Source organism: Camelus dromedarius, chromosome 3 (genome assembly GCF_036321535.1).
Source record: "Camelus dromedarius isolate mCamDro1 chromosome 3, mCamDro1.pat, whole genome shotgun sequence".
NCBI lineage: Eukaryota > Metazoa > Chordata > Mammalia > Artiodactyla > Camelidae > Camelus > Camelus dromedarius.
This window is the reverse complement of record NC_087438.1, coordinates 114,450,911-114,458,279: the sequence shown is the minus strand read 5'-3', so window position 1 is coordinate 114,458,279 and position 7,369 is coordinate 114,450,911. Positions and strand designations below refer to the sequence as shown.

The 7,369-nt window shown below is 53.8% G+C and overlaps 1 long non-coding RNA gene across 1 annotated transcript; it reads left to right on the top strand.

Annotated features, from left to right (window-relative positions):
• The first annotated feature begins 1,674 nt into the window (after positions 1 to 1,674).
• On the top strand, positions 1,675 to 7,009 carry LOC116152357 (uncharacterized). Its single transcript, XR_004135985.2, has 4 exons — positions 1,675 to 2,372; positions 5,450 to 5,642; positions 5,826 to 5,914; positions 6,908 to 7,009. It is a non-coding gene; the product is annotated as an uncharacterized LOC116152357 (long non-coding RNA).
• The last annotated feature ends 360 nt before the right edge of the window (positions 7,010 to 7,369 follow it).

The window sequence follows — 7,369 nt, the reverse complement described above, 5'->3', positions numbered from 1 at the left end:
CTGACCTTGCGTCAAGAGGAATGCTTTTTCAGGTTGTGGTTTGTCTTTTGAGCTGTCTTTTCTGGTCTTTGTTTTTTGGTTTTGTTTGGTTTTATTTTGCCACAGGAAGAGCTAAGCATCTCCCTTTGGTTCTGGTTTCACGCTTAGAACAACAGTGCCTACCCCGAGATTATGCACAGTTACTAAAAGGGCTTCATTTAGTGTATCTCATCTTTAATCCATCTGGAGCTTCCTTTCAAAATACAAAATGCTAATTCACGTAAAAACAAAAAGATTTACCTGTCCTAACTTAAGAGATGTGGGCAGACCTTTTATATGATGTCATTGATAGGGAACCTCCAGGATAGGTAAAGACAGAGCAAGGGGATGAGGGCTTGTCACAGGCTAGGGGAGGGAGGACGTGCGGTGTGCTTCGGATACAAGGTTTTACTCTGAGGAAGGAAGGAGTCTGAACCCAGACAGGTGCTGATCCCACAGCATTGCGAGTGCACTTAATGCTCCTGAACTGCGCAGCTTAAAGTGGGAAAAGGCTAAACTTAATTCTTGTAAACTTAAACCATAAAAATAGATGATACGTAATAGAAAAGAACAAATCTGACTCCATACTAGATCTCTTCCTGTGGCTTTAACCCGTGCCCTGTTATCTAGGCTTAGTCTTGTCTGTCTCACAAACAGGAGAGCCTGTTCCTCAAGGCTTTGATCTTCAAGCACATTAACACTTTTGCACTGATATAAAAACAACAAGTTGCAGAATAGAAAATAACTTGTTTTGTTAGAGGTTGTACAGGGGCACCATGACTTGACCCACGTGGACAGCTATAGACCAAGAACATGGTCGACTAATGTCCTGGAGAACCATCTTCCCCAAGTCAGACTTTAGGCTCCTTTTCTACTAAAAAGGGGAGGGGCTGTGGTTGGTTGATGCAAACTTCTTGGTGCAGGAATTCTTTGTTTTTGGAATCCTTTGCAGCTGTCCATGTGGGTCAGGTTATGGTGCCCCTGTAAATCCTCCAACAAAACAAAGGTTATTCCCTATTCTGCAACTTGTTATCTTTATAGGAGTGCAAAAGTGTTCATATCCTTAAAGGTCAGAGCCCTGAGAATAGGCTATCCTGTATATTTCAGGCTAAAGGCAACAGGGCAGAGGCGGACAGGGGACTTCTCACTGGCCCATCAACAGTCTCCCCAATTCAAGGGACTGACCAGCGTCGTGGTGGGTTCCAAGGTGGCCTGTCCAGCGCAGCTGTCTGCTTGGCTCTCCAGCCTTGGGCTCCTAACAAGGACACTTTCAAATCTCCTGTCCTTTTCCCCTCTGCCCCGGGGCAAATGAACGCAGTCCCTGCACCCACCTGGGCTGAGCCCAGGCCACACACATAGCCTGACTCACATAGCCCACTGCCTGCTGTCCATCCCCAGGCTCAGCAGCACCCTCACACCCCCACAGGCCCCTGTGTCTCCGCTCTCAGGGTCCGGATCACCATCCGGGCCATCAACCACCCAAGGCCCACAGGCCAGTGGCAGGCAGCCTGGGACCACCCTGACCCCCAGGCTCAGATGAGGCGCAGGGCGTGGAGGTTAGAGTGCCTGAGCTGGAATTGGAACTGCTTCCTGCCTGGCCCGCTGCGCCCTGTAGCCTCAGACTGTGCTGTGCCTCACTAGGTCAGATTCCCGCTGGTGGCAGTCACCATGGTGACCAGAGCCCGGACTTCCTCGCCCCACCCGCCGGGGTAAGGGGTGAGGGTGTCAGCTCCAGGTAGGGGTGCACTCTGAGTGAGGGGGATCCCGCGTTGAAGGAGGACAGGCTGAGGGGTGAAGGGGAACGCATCAGGATGTGGGGGGTCCTGCGGTGAGGCATGAGGAGTGTGCTTGGGGTGTGAGGGCCACAGGTGAGTACTAGCAGGGTGGCGTGTGGGGGCGGGGACTTCCTTGTGACAAGAAACCCTGTCTTGGGGGTGCAGTCTGAGACTGGGGGTGGCGGGGCAAGCAAGGGGAGTGGGGCTGGGGTGTGTGGCCTGGCCCAGGGCCGGTGCTGGTTCTGGTTGAGTGCCAGGACCTAGTCCGGTGACGGGGTGGGGTCGCTGGGGATGGAGACCCGGTGGGGTGGGCAGAGGGGTGGGCGCGCTCTACCGCCCTACCGCCAGGCCCCGCCCGGCCCGGCTGGGCCCACTCGCAGAGAACCAGACAGCGGGAGCCCCACCCCGAGCGTCCGCGCTGCGGGCGGGAGAAGGCGCGGACACGCAGATGCCGGACCCCGCCCGGCGCGTGTGGAAGCTGGACGGTAGCCGGGCGCCCCTGGACCTGCTCCCGAGGAGGAACGCGGCTTGGGGTCTGGGCCGCCGCTTGCCGTCGCCTCCGCTGCCATCGCCGGGCAGGTAAGGGGGCGCTGGTGGGGGCGCGCAGGTCGGGGAGCCGGGTGAGGTCTGGGCTGCGCAGCTGGGGAGGCGCACAGGGAGGGGGGGGCGTGGGGTGAGGTCCAGGCCGCGCGTCCCGTTATGACCCTGAGGCGGGTGCGGGGCCGCCGCCATGGTTCGTGGTGCCTTCCCCCGGTTAGTAGCCCCTGAACCCCGTTTCTTTGCTGCCGCTTGTGTAAGCGGGTGCAGCCCCGGGAGGTGGGAGGGAGCCGGACTGCCCTTGAGCACTTCCCACCGGCCCTCAGGTCATGGCCTGCCTGCGGGAGGCGGGTGCGAGGCTGCCAGGGTGCGGGGCCGGCGGTATCCGCGGCAGCAGCAGGGAGAGGGGTCTGCTCCTGGGAGCTGTCGAGTTGTTCCCATCTACCCCACGGCCTGTCCTGTGGGCTGTCTCTAAAGCCCCAGATTTGCAGGACCCAGGTTACAGGTCAGTCTGCTTTTGAGAGGAGGGCGCGGTGCGGTGAGTGTGCAGGGATGGCGGTAGCGACAGCGGGAAGTGGTAGCAAATCCCCGCGCTCACACAGGGCAGCCCCAGTCCCGCCATCGCCGCCTCCATCCCCTGACAGCACAGCTCCCGCCTCCCGGGAGCAGGCTGATCTGTAAACTGAGTCCCAAGAACCGGGGGGGGGGGGGGGGGGGGGGTAGCAGAGGCCAAGGCCAGGACAGACTGCAGGGGAGTTTGAAGCAAATCCATAGACTCGCATGGGCAGATCCCTAAACCCGCGGTTGCTTCTGCTGCCTGCGACCACACTGGGCCCGCCTCCCGGGAGCAGGCTGACCTGAGGACGTGCCTGGGACAGTAGAGGCTGCCTCCAGGCCATGCTGCGGGGAAGATGGGGACAAATCAACCAGTTCGCCAGGGCAGCGCCCCTCTCCCCCCGCCAGTGCCCCAAGTTCATGGGACACTTCCAGGTCAGTTGGCTCCGGAAGGCAGGTGCGGTGCGGTTAGAGGGCGGCAGGGGGCAGGTGGACTTGCTCCCATCTCCCCGGGGCCTGTCGTGGGGGCAGCCTCTGCTGCCCCAGGTTCACAGGAAGCATGTGTTCATGTCAGCCTGCTACTGGGAGGAGGGCGCAGTGCGGTCAGAGGGCAGCGTTAGCAGCAGGAAAGGACTTTAGGAGGACCCGGCTCTAGCCTAGGGTAACTCACTCTCCTTTTTTCTTCTCTTGCTTCCTCAGTTGGTGGCTGTAGCAGCTTTTCCAGTATAGGTTATTAACAGATTTTGAACATAGATTTCTGTGCTATACAGAAGAAACTTAAAAAAAAATTTATTGTATATTTAGTGGCTAACATTTGTAAATGTTAAATAAACTCCCACATTTAGCCCTTCCCACCCCCTTTCCCTGGTAACCATAAGATTGTTAACCAATTTTGCGAACCTGTTTGTTTTGTAGATGAATTCATAGTGTCATCTTTTTTTTGATTGCACATATGAGTCATATCATTTGGTATTTTTCTCTTTCTGGCTCACTTCACTACGAATGACGATCTCTAGGTCCATCCTTATTGCTGCAAATAGCATTCTTTTAACCTTTTTAATGGCAGAGTAGTATTCCATTGTATAAATATACTACATCAGCTTCATCCAGCCACCTGTTTTTTCATTTAGGTTGCTTCCACGTTTTGGCTATTATATATAGTGGTGCTATGAATACTGGGGTGCAGGTACCTTTTTGCCTTGGAATTTCCTTTGAATATATACCCAGAAGTGGGATTGCTGGATCATAAGGTAAGTCTGTTTTTAGTTTTTTGAGGAAATTCCATTCTGTTTTCCATAATGGCTACACCAAACTACATTCCCACCAGCAGTGTAAGAGAGTTCCCTTTTCTCCATACCCCCTCTAGCATTTATCATTCATGAACTTTGAAGTGACGGCCATTCTGACTGGTGTTTTGTAGTTTTGATTTCCATTTCTCTGATAATTAGTGACAGTGAGCATTTTTACATGTGCCTATTGGCCATTTGCAGTCTTCACTGGAGAATTGCTTCTTTAGGTCTTCTGCCCATTTTTGGATTGGGTTGTTTTGTTTTCTTAAGTCATATGAGCTGCTTATATATTCTGGAGATCAAGCCTTGGTCAGTTTCATCTTTTGCAAAAATGTCCTCCCATTCCGTAGGTTGTCATTTTGTTTTGCTTATGGTTTCCTTTGCTGTGCAGAAGCTTTTAAGTTTCATTAGGTCCCATTTGTTTATTCTTGCTATTATTTCTATTGCTTGGGTAGACTGGCCTAGGAGAAGATTTTTGAGATGTATGTGAGATAATGCTTTGCTTAGATTTCCTTCTAGGAGGTTTATTGTATCTTGTCTTATGTTTAAGTCTTTGATCCATTTTGAGTTTATTTCGTGTATGGTGTAAGGGAGTGTTCTAGCTTCATTGGTTAATTTTTGTTTAAATGTTTGGTAGAATTCTCTGCTGAAATCATCTCAGCCTGGAGATTACTTTTTCATGAATTTTAGAATTATGAATTAAATTTTGTTAGCAATTATAGGGCTATTCTAATGATCTGTCCTGTTGGGTGAGTTGTGGTAGTTTGTGTGTTTCAAGGGGTAGGTCACTGATCTGAGCTGTCAGATTTCCATGTGTGCTGTTGTTCGTGGTATCTGTCATCCTCTTCATGTCTGCAGGATTGGTGGTAAAATCACATTTCTTTCCTGAACTTGTTAGTGTCTTTCTCTCCTTTTCTTTGTCACGCTTGCTAGAGATTTATTGATTTTATGAATATTTTCAAAGAACCAGGTTCATTGCTGTGGGCTGGGCACCGTCCACTGCTCACATGTGGGGCCCAGAAACCCTCCACACGGTGCCAGCACTCAGGTGCTGTGACCCACTTACAGACACGAGGGCCCCAATACTGACGATGAGGTAACTCACCTGGGATCTCACCGCCAGCAGGTGGTGGAGCCACAGTTGCATCTCAGATCCCCACAGCAGGCCCCCCAGACTCTGCAGTGGGCGAGGATCCAGAAGGAGGGACCATAAGAGTTCTTTTCTTTGATAAGTGGAGAGTTTGACAGCATTCCTTCTTTTCTTCCCATGATCAGCAGCGGAAGGTGTTGAGAACAACTTCAGAAAACCTCAGAAACTGCTCATTTTTCTCTACAAATGTTGTCTACACCACCCCTGGGACATGCGTCAACAGGTACAATGGCACCTTCTGGAAGCCCGCCAGATGGAGCTGGAGATGGCAGACCTGCACGTCTCCACCCTGAAGTATAAGCAGGCTGAGCAAGAGAGGTGGGTGCCGGGGTTGGGGGGGGTCGGAGGTGGCGGGAGCCTGAGGCCCTGGGACATCCTGTGAGCGTGGGTGCCGCCCTTCTCAACACCGCAGTGGTTCTGGGCATCCCCGCGCCCTTGGGAAGAGCCTGGTGTGTCTGGGAAACCAGGGCCACTGACGGGGTTTGTGTCTTGTACCACCAGCTTCAGGGCAAGCATTTCACCAGCGCCATCGCTCCGGCCCTGATTCCGGCCGCCTTGTTCGGCCTTGCCCATCTGCTAATAACCCCGCAGTGAGTGTTATTCTGGGTCCGTCCGTCAGAGGTCGCCAAGCGTCGTTCGCTTTTCACGTTCAGGCTGGACTCCCGCAGTCACAGTCCCGTGGTGCCCCCGCCTCGGGGGGCAGCCTGCGCCGCACACCAGTGCCCCATTTCCTGGAGGAGGTGGCCGCACGAGCCTGATGGCCGGGGCAGGGCTGCTCCTTCTGAGCTGTTAGTTTTAAATGTACTCAGTTTTGCGACCTCTCCGTCCGCAGCACACGCACCACTGGCGTCATGACAGCCTCTGCGAGAGGAAACAGACCAAACGGGCACCCTGGTTTCCAGGTGCTTGTCGACAAATGTTCAGAAACATTAAAATAAGAAAAAGTTGGCTCTGGAAAGGGACACAAATACTATAATAACTTTAATAACATTTAACCATTATAACTCAAAATTGAGTTTGGCATTTTTTGTTCTTTATAAGGAAAAACCCCAGAAAAACTCCGCATTTCCTCCAGATATACCACTGTCTTCACACTTGATCTCAGCCAAAAGGCCGAGAAACGATTGTACCACTTTCTTAATGAACCTCCCGAGTGGAGTCAATTCAAAACACATGGCAGCCACCCCCACCCCCAGACACTGCACACACTGGCCACCTGGATGGCCCTACCTGGGGATCCAACTTTTTCTAGAAAAGTCCCCTCTAGATGAGGCCCAGGAAGAGGGCAGTGCGCGGCAGCCAGGTCTGTGCAGCGCTCGGCCTTCCTGCATGAGGAGAGTGCCTCTCAGGCGCTCCCAGGGCTAGAGGGACCCTGGGGTGGCAGGGAAGTGAGGGCGGACACAGGAGGGGCTCCTCTGCTAGAAGAGGACCAGCATGGGCAGCTCCCCAGACACCATTGTTGCTTCCCTGGGGCTGGGACCCGGGACCTGGGTAGGGCAGGGGAGGAAGGGCGGGGCCCCTGGCATCCTCTGGGCACACCTGACCTGGCCCAGCCTGCAGGGACTGTGTGTCATCTGTCCTAGGGGTGTGACCGTCCTGCTCCTCCTGGAGTTCTAAGTCTGCTTCCTGGTGTCCTGTGTCTGTACCTGCACGTCACCTGGTCCAGGTACATGTGTGTGTGTGTGTGTGTGTGTGTGTGTGTGTGTGTCCTGTGCCTGCTCTTCACCTGGACCAGGTGCAAGTGTGTATGTCTCTTGCACCTGCCTATCACCTGGACAGGTAGGTGTGTGGCCTCTGCCTGCCGTCTTGGCAGGACAGGTGGAGGCAGTTTGTCCCTCACCTTCCTGGCAGGTGAAAAGAGTCGTCCATGGGGCACAAGCTCCTTAGGCCCCATCCTGTGCGGGTTGCTGTCTGGAGTTCTGGGAGCGCGCCCCGACGGGTGGGTGTGGATGGCGACTGAATGAATGAGCACAAGGGGTGACGCTGTTCTCCCCGAAAGGAGGGTCCTGTGCCCTGTCGGGTGTTCATGTTGTAGACGGGGTCCT